The sequence below is a fragment of the Phyllopteryx taeniolatus genome, chromosome 20, assembly GCF_024500385.1.
Source record: "Phyllopteryx taeniolatus isolate TA_2022b chromosome 20, UOR_Ptae_1.2, whole genome shotgun sequence".
Taxonomy (NCBI): domain Eukaryota; kingdom Metazoa; phylum Chordata; class Actinopteri; order Syngnathiformes; family Syngnathidae; genus Phyllopteryx; species Phyllopteryx taeniolatus.
Window position 1 is genome coordinate 14,193,497 of NC_084521.1, and position 9,761 is coordinate 14,203,257.

Here is a 9,761-nt window from a genome sequence, read left to right on the forward strand (position 1 = left end):
ATACACAAGGTAACTCAATGTGCTTTACATGATTAAAAGCATTTAAAAACAAAGAAAAAAAACAGCTTATGAACATTTAAAACAAAGAGAAAAAATAAGAGTACAATTAAAACAGCGTACAGTGCAAGACATCTCATTTAAAAGTGGAAATGCACTAAAAAGCATGAGAAAAAAGATGTGTTTTTAACCTGGACTTACATTCACACTTGGGGCTGACGTCACTTCTGTTGGACGTTGGTTAGACAGAATACTTTCCATAGTTGGCTTTCATTTTGGAATTGCAGCCAGCTACGTTTCTGCATAGAAAAAAACCTGCAGCAAAGTGAACCCGTGTGCCTGTACACTCACTTCTGTGAGCGAAGTTTTGTCTGCCTCACCTCACGCATGACAGCAAGAGAGACAGAAACAGGAACTAGACAATTTCAAGCTTCCTAGACCTAGCCAGTGAGGAATTGTGCAATCTTGACGTGAGGCTCAGTTGCTTGCTGCCGCACTTCGGGTCTTGGCCATGTATTTAAACAGGAAATATGCAAATTTAGCTATTTGATATATATATATATGCTGAATGGGAATAATTTGGAAGTAATATAGTATGTTAGAAAAAATGACGACACGCAATGAAGTCAGTCAGCACCAAGCTTTGCCTTTTGCCTTTTTAAAATTGCCAGTGTAATTGCACATTAGCTGGAACACGAACAAAAAAATACATTTTCTATTCTCTTTAGCGCTGTTTATCGAGTGCAAGTTAGAAGATTTAGAGTTCTAGACACGGGAAAGACGCCTTGATTGACAGAGAAACACTTGAAGGGCAATACAAAGCTTGCTAGCTGGGATGGCTGGATAGCTCCACAGTGGTTGCTAATTAAAAGAGAAGTAGCTGTCTTTCTTTCACTCTCTGTTATTCTCTTATTCCTGGGAGTATTAATGTTTTATTCAGGAGAAACATAACTACAGATGAAATTAATAAAATCAGGCCCTGCCTTTCCCTGCCATCTCTTGAGGGGACCTAAATTCAAACGCTCGTTTCTGCCGGCTTTGAAAGTGCAAACTCAAAAGTGCTCTGTGTACTGTACTTTTCATTTTCTTCATTTCCTGCATATTAACTTTCTTTTCCCTTTTGTTTCAAAGTGCATTGCCATTGCCCTGAAAATAAAGATCAATTTTTCAGTGCGAGTCTGTGGAATTAGAGCATGTTTTCCTCAGAACCACAGCGATTTACTGACATTATTGAATACATTTTCATTGGATGTTTAGTGTGCGGGGATTATTGATTTATTTTTTTTGGTATATCACAAATTAGAGTGTGACACTTTTACCCCTTTTTACATTATCCACATGAGCAGGATGCAAAGAAGTGTGCTTGCTTTTTATCACGCAGTTCCGCTGTTGTTTCATTAGGTGTGTTCATGCCTTTTTCATGTGTGTGCGTTTGTGTGAATATATGCGTGTGTTTCATTTGACCATACACATGCAGGCCCAGGGAGTATTTGCCTGTCTGATCACCTCATGTGAGTCTAAGGAGGGAAGCCATGCGTGACTAACACACACTTCAGAGTTGAACTAATTGTGTCATTTTTAACATGAATCTGTGCTTGCCCACATTTGATTCAGCCTCTGCCTTGTCCCCGAGCCACACGATGCATGCACATCTATCCTACTCTGGAGGAATTTCCAATGCTTCTGCAGGTGCGTCATTCATTTCCCCTCGGTATTGCGGTTTGTGTACTTCTAAATGTCCTCAGTGTGGATCAGGAGGATACTCATAATATTATAGGTGCTCATTGAGACTAATGCAATGAAAGTAAGAAAAAAAAAATAACTTACTGGGGTTACATTTACTCACATTGTGGAGGATGAGAATTGTGGCTTTAATACAGATGCTGAACTTCAGTACTGTTTGAAAATTTGTAATAAACTTGAGAAGGGTGATCATAATGATTGATTCCATTGTTATTTGTGCATTATTATTAGCTGCACTGACGTTGGGCTCCAAAACACGCATTGCTGGACAAAGATTCCACTGAATTGTCTGCTTAAATCAACAGCGCTGTGAGAGAGGCAACCTGTTTCAGCAGCTCACTGTTGTGCTTTTCTCATTTTTTCTTTAGCTTGCTTGTTTGTATTTCTGTACCTCAGTGTGTTTCCTCTACTTTCTAATCACGGACGGACAATGTGTGCTGGCTCGAAGCTGTATGGCTGCTTCGTTTACAGTCGTGATCAGCAGTTAGCACTACGTGCTAACACCACGGCGACTCTTGGAGCGTAACCTGACATTCCACGTGAGCTAAAGAGGAAGAGACGGGGGATGTTGTGCCGAGACAGTGAGTTGAACAAGGAGGAGACGATGTCAACCCGTCCTCACGTCTCTTCTCATGGGGAACGTTTGATCTAGCCATAATTAGATGGGCGAGCTTGCGGCGCTAAGGCATGAGAGGAACTTCCGGGACGCACGCCTGCTGCATTTTACGCAGTTGTGGTCTCACAGCACCGGTGGTTTAAGGCCTCCAGCACACTGCGCGAAGTAGTCGAACCTGATTGGACTGAACCATTGCATAAAAATGAGAGTTGCCGACGCACCACCGCACATTGACAGATTGGACATAAGGACGCCCTGAACTGTGAGCCTGTATCGGCGTTTGATGCTGTAAATACATTACAGGTATATTGTGCTCTATCACATTGATTAAACCATAAATTGATAGATTAATAGTTAAGGAAAAAGCGGGTTGCTCAAGAGAGAGCACGTGGGCAATAATAACAGTGAGAGTGTAGATATTTTAAAGGAGTCTCACTGGCTTCATTCATTTGAACGTATCCAGCGAGGTGCGTACGATTCGCGTGCATTTTTGGTCACAAGCTTCACTTTTTCATCACAGGGACATTACACTGCGTTACAAATGCATTTTTGTATGTTGTCTATGTTTTTTCAACTGATTGATGTGACCTTTGTTCGAAATGTTTACCGGATTGAGCAAAACCAATGTGATATTTGGATTCAGCACATAAAAATTGTCCTAAATCAGCTAAAAAAAAATCGTAGATCAAAATAATTTTCTTGATCAGTGTTATACATTATGAATAGCCTATTGTTAAGTATTGACGTAAAACACAATATTTGATGTTTTATACAGTCTATTTTCTTGAGGAAGCGCGGCGGCTGTTCGGTGTCTCACTCACTTAAAACCTTGAAAAGTATTTTTAGTGTGAGTGGAAGCTTATGTCCATTTTGATTGGCTGTAAGCTGTGACGTGACGATGCGCACTGGCGATGCAGATAGTTAGATTTAATCTGGTTCAATTGATAGTTTACATTGTGGTCGTTGACAATCATGCACATCTAGTAACAATTATGATGGAACATTTTATTTGATGTGCAACAATGTCTCAGTTACCCCCTGGCCCTCACAAAAACTGTGTGTTATGAGCACAGTTTACCAAAAACACTTGTTCACTCGTTCATAGCACACGGAAGTTGCTTTTTTCCCCACATTTTGAAGATGGTCAGTGAGGTTGGGGATAAAAAGCATTGATTCCACATAGTGTGTGGCTGTCACTGGATCTAAGCAGTACTCACAAGGTCTACTAAACACAATTCACACTTTAGTGGACTTTTTGCTATGAATTTTTCAGGAAGTCACAATTTACAAACGAGTTCCGTTCCTACGCTGGCGACGTAACAAGAATTTCCGCGTCAGTCGGATTTCACCGTTAAAGTCTAAATTTACGGCGAAATACATCTGTAAACCCCACGGTCAGGTGACTGTAGCAGGAAAGGTTAACACTTCATATAAAGAAACTAAAATAGATTAAAATAAAAACATAAGATGATTACTTACCATTACTGCTGAGAGTGTGAAAAAAGAAGGGCGAAAAAGGCAAAGATACTCCCGGCTCACAAACACAGACAAGCACTATGCACTAGCTAAGCAGAAACACTATGGTTCTGGGACAAAATGGCGGACGAGGCACGGGCGTCGTAAAGTCGAAACGTCGTAGGTCGAGTACGTTGTAACTCGAGGACTTCCCTGTATGCACAATGTCAGTCTCACTTTTTGCAAAACAATACAGTGATTTGCAAAAGACTAAACACACTTGCATACATTAGACACAGAAGTTTATCATCAAGTCACTTCCTTGCAATTCCAAAGCATCGTCTAATATTTTATGTACCCTTTTTATGATTATTTTTTCTCTTTTTACTGTAATTGTAACCGGTGTTGGATACAGTATTTTATGTTTGTCTGATATTTGCTGACCTTACAATATTATGCACACTACCGTAGTAGCTTGGCATGTTGTGGGACATGTTTTGTTGTGATTCTCCATGTTGACTTATGTGGCTATATGGCGAGAAATAAATTATATTTTCATCACTCTGCAGCATTGGTCTTGTCTATTGTTTGGTTAATTTACGTACTGTGTACAGTATTTGCACACTCTATGTACTTCACTTTCAGTTCTAATCACTGAGAAGCAGAAGGTGTTCTCCTGCTTGTGTGTGTGGTTGTCTGTTGTCCAAAAAAATTTGCCGTTTTCAAAATCGTGTTTAAGCAATCGTAAAAAACTGTAATGCTTGTTTTGTCTTCATTATTTTTTTGTATGGGATCAGATTAGATTGAGCAAGCGTATCTAATAGTTGCACAAATCGAACGACATTAGGTGGAACGATACATTGAAAACTATCTTAACTCCATTTCTCCCTCGCATGGTCATAGCGCTGCTATTTTCAACAGCTAATAGCTTTACAGTAGCAAAGCTACTTCCATGATCACATAGCGATAGCGTTCACAGTAGCTTTTCTCAGGCACTTCAAAACTTGCAATTCATCTACTGTTTGACATCACACATTACAATTCACACACACGTTCAATTATGTCCCGAAGTTAACAACAATCTCCAGCTAAGATAATTATAATTACTTAGCTAACATTGACCGCTAACATCACATGAGCTAGCAAAGTGTTTTTGACAGAAGTAGAATAAAACAGGACAGTACATGTGTGTGTGTGTGCATGTGTGTTTGTGTGTGTGAAGGAAATTTAGTCAGGAAGATTACAGATGAAGCTGAAAATTATATCTTGGGGTTATGTTACATAGACATATTAGTTTTCTGATTATTTTCTCTATAAAACCAAATTGTTGTGGTTTATTTAAATAATTCATTTGATATTTGATATGTTAAATCATCCATCCATCCATTTTCTGAGCCGCTTATTCTCAGATGAATTTAAAACTGGAGAACAATGAGCACATCTGTAAATGTAACGCATTTGATTAAAACAAACTGCTTAGTTACGTTAATAACACAGTGCTATCTCTGCATTCGCCATTAATATCAGTGATCGTAAGAAGCACTATTATCCAAAGATTTTGGAATTCAGTTCTCAATTAAACCCATCCATCCATCACAATCGTACAAATACAACATTTTAATATGTAGGTTTTTTTTCTTTGAGACGCTCCACCCAAATGAAGTAGCTTTGGTGTAGTTTAACTCCTTTTGTCATTTATTGTATCTTATCTAGCTATATTTCTCTCATATGCTGCTACATTTAATGTAGAATAGCTTGTAGCTTAGCTCACTACATTTTCCAAGTACTGCAGCTTGCCGAATGCTGCAAAGAGGCACAGATACCGACAAATTATATCCTACCTAACAGCCACACACACAAACATATATGCACAAACAAACTTAAAGCAGCACGGTGTCTTTGATCAATAGTTTCCTGTGCTGGGGAGGGCTGATGGCTTCAGACAGCAGTCAAAGCCCTGAGGACCGGGAGGTGACACCCCTTATCAACTGAGCAAGGTGAAATGTCAAACACTGGATCTACGTTCTCTCTCCCTCCCTCTCTCGGTCTGTAATTTTCTGTGAGCAACTCCAAGTGACTTGAATTGAATGCATTTTTTCCATCCCGCTTAGTTTGTGCTTTTTGTTTAATGGCTTTTATATATATATATATATATATATATATATATATATATATATATAACTTTTTTTTTTTTCATATTACGTTTCCCCCATACCATTTCCCTTTTGTCCTTAACTCAGATTTTTCTTTTTCTTGTGCACTATAGCAATATAACTGCAAAACAGCCTATTGAGCATAACATAGATATGAGTATGAATTTGAATATGGCCACAATGTTTGTGGGGGTGTTTCACTGCTAATCTGGCTTAGATGCACTCTGCATGTTTTACACACTGTCCATTTCAATGGCCCTGAGCTCAATAACAACACTGTCGGATTAGTCCTGGGTGACTTCACACACTAATAACAACAGAAAGGAAGATGCAAAATATGTAGGCAGCTAGAATACAGAAAAATTGTTATGCTGTCTATGATATATTCAGTTAAATCAAATAATATACCATATTTTTAGCCACAAAAAGATAGATGTGCAAATATGTAAAAACGTGTTTTCCCCATTTACTTGTGGTAAACATGCTTGTGCATACACCACAACAAACATATTTTCCTCTGCATAATATTTGGCATTATTTCCTCATTTGGCAAAAGGATTATCATCGTCAGATTGGATTTATGATCTGAGCGCAAAGGCAGGTTTATCCAGCCACCATATGTAGAATTATCATTAGAGCTCTAATCCTCAGCACATCACACACACACACACACACACACGCGCACACACACACACACACACTCTCTCTCTCTCTCTCTCTCTCTCTCTCTCCCAAGCTAAATGATTGGCAGTTAGCGACTTGGTGCCTTTTGTTTTTGCTTTGTCAGTGGTTAAAAAACAAAAACAATGCGATAAACACTTGGGTTAGGACAAAATATGCACAAATGTTTGACGAGATGAGGGTTAGATTATTTTCATGTTTTCTCATGAATTAAGTCCCTCACATTGGGAAGATCCTGATATAATTTAGCCACTCCTTAAGTTAGTTAACATAGTTAACATTTTATATTTCTTATTACAGAGAAATAATTTCAGTTCAACCACAAATATTAGAAAAAACATGCCTCAAAGGTCAAATTTGAAGCATAAACCATCATCATCATCATGTGATGTCAGCAAGTCTCGTGAGACTATGAATTATCAAAAAAAGATTTATCTTTTTTTGTTTGTTTGTTTTATGTGATGCCAGCACAGAAACGTACCACTAGAGGCAAAGAAAAAAAAGGAAAGATAACTAAAGAACAGGACATTTAATTTAGCGTGCCAATATGAGCAATACATTTAAATAAATATCAATTACATGCATACATTTATTTTTTAAAACTATAAAACACACTTATTATTCACTACACATCACTTATTACCTAGTATCTAAAAGACGCCACTTAGTGTACCGGATAGCTGCCAACACTTCAAAGGTTGATTATTATTTTTTTAAACTTGTATCCCAGTTGCGAATGTTAACACTTATTAACTTTGCCTGTAGAGTTAATTAAGGTTTTATGATCTTGACATTAGAGCCTGGACCAAATTAATTCACTTCACTACATTATTTCCTATGGAAACTATGGTTTTACATCATAAAAACTTCAGTAAAAGTATGACTGAATAGATTTTGCTCGACTTTGGAGGTTCCACTGTACTTGGGGCTGTCACATTTCAATAATAGAGAGCGTCAAAGAATTCTAACAATTAATTTTAATGTATTTCATCTATTTGAAAGGAAAGAATACCTGTTTCTCATGGATCATTCATAAAATGCAACTCATTACTGATTTATATTCTCCACCATCCTCTCTCAATGATAAGTCATCACTGTTAGCCCCCACCCCACTGCCCCATCCATGGCTCCCCCAGGCTTCACCAGCTCTAATCAAGGCCTAATGAGCCTAATTGGTCGTTAAAACATGCCCAAGTCTGACACAGCCGTGCTACAGCGTCTGCCATATGGCCGGGGTTGGCCCGAGGCCCCCAAGCTGCCAACTGTTCCCCCCATCAGTGCCTGAACTGTGCTGAATGGCAGCGCCTGCATTGAGAGTTTCTCTGCTCGATGATTCAGCACTCGTGCCGCACCGTGTGCATTTCTGTGAACGTCTGTTGTAGATCGACCAAACTTCCAACCACTAAAAAGACACGTTAATTACCATAATTTCTCGTGTATAATGCACACCCATATATAACACGCACCCCCAAAGTTGACCTCAAAATTCGGGAAAACCCTTCTACCGATGCATTTTTACAATGCATGATTTTGCTTCTACCCATATGATCAAAACATGAAGTAATATCTGTATTTTGTTAGGTTTTTTTTAAGAATTATTCTGAAGTTAAGCACCTTATTTGAACACGTAATCTTTTTTTAATATTACTCTACTTATTTTGAAATTCACAGCCCTACTTTTATTTAGTAAATTAGAAAACACGCAGTTGTGCTCATGTTTGATTACCCAGGCAGAATTTCTAAGATGGGTACAATTATTTAAAGAAAACATGAAGGACCAGACGAAACACATTTTATTTTAATGGGATTCAAATTAAACGGTCAAGCAGTTCAGAAAAGCATTATTATTCAACAAAATATAACCATTAATAATGGTTGTTGTTCAGTCATCAGTCATATTAAAAAAATAAGAATTTCACAAATTCTGCCAGGGCATGTGAACTTAATGAGCAGAACTGTACATATATCCAGTCATAGGTACGCGTACCCCTGTCATATTGGAATGAAAGTGTAGGCTACACCTTTTTTAACCACAAGGTGGCGAAGGCATTTTGGAATGAAAGTGTACAGCTTTTTCATAACCGCTAGATGGCGGCATACATTTATAAAATGTGAAAGTTTTTCCCATTTGCCCATATACCTATGTTTAATGCGCACTATTGACTTTTGACAATTTATTTGGGGGGAAAATGTGCATTATACGAGAAATTACAGTACCTCTGTCAAGGAGGCTTGTTAGTTTCGTAGATTTTTTTATTAGAAACTAGATTTTTTTTACGTTGAAAACTGAGTCAAAGTGATTTTTTTTCTGTATATCTTTAGGAAATACTAAAACAACTTTTTTCTAATCTAATCAATTATTACAATTCTCTGTTGACATTTTGGCGTATTAAAATGTTTACGTCGCAACAAAAATCTAAAGATTAACTGGCTTTGTTGAAATACATTTTAAAAAGTGAACATGAGGGCATTCAACCCTGAAAAAAGTAACGTTAACCGATATATTTTTTGTTGTTGTGGAGAAAACGTTTTAACACATCAAAATGAGTACCCTTACTCCATTCACTTTGCCCCATTCTGGTACGTGCATAAAGTATACTATGTGACGCAAATACTACAATTTTTAGTCCTAGTATTTAGTACCATATTTGACAACTAACATCATTCATTTTTAGTTCAAATTAGCCACATTTAGTTTTTACTTTATTTTTTAAATTTCTTTTCATTTCTGTGTATAGCAGGAGCTGCGTTGAGCATTACTAATATATACGTCACACGATTTTTAAAAGATGTAGCATTTCTTCTGTGGCAATAGAAAAAAAAGCCACTATAAATAGGAACAGTATGGTTCTTATGAATAGACCAGTTAGAATGTTTCATTGCGTCTGACACTTGCTCCTGGGCAGGGAAATGCGTTGCAGTGTAATATTTAGTAATATTTAGACATCGTTTGCCATGTGATCTCAGCTGCATCAGTAATGTGTTGCCTTGACTGTGTTGCATGGCCGGCTAATTAATTTGCCTCTATAAACTAGGAGCTGTGAGGCCTGCTGCTCTCAGCCAATTTACTTGTGACCCTAATATGACCCAAGCACCGTGCTGTGTGTCTTGCTTTT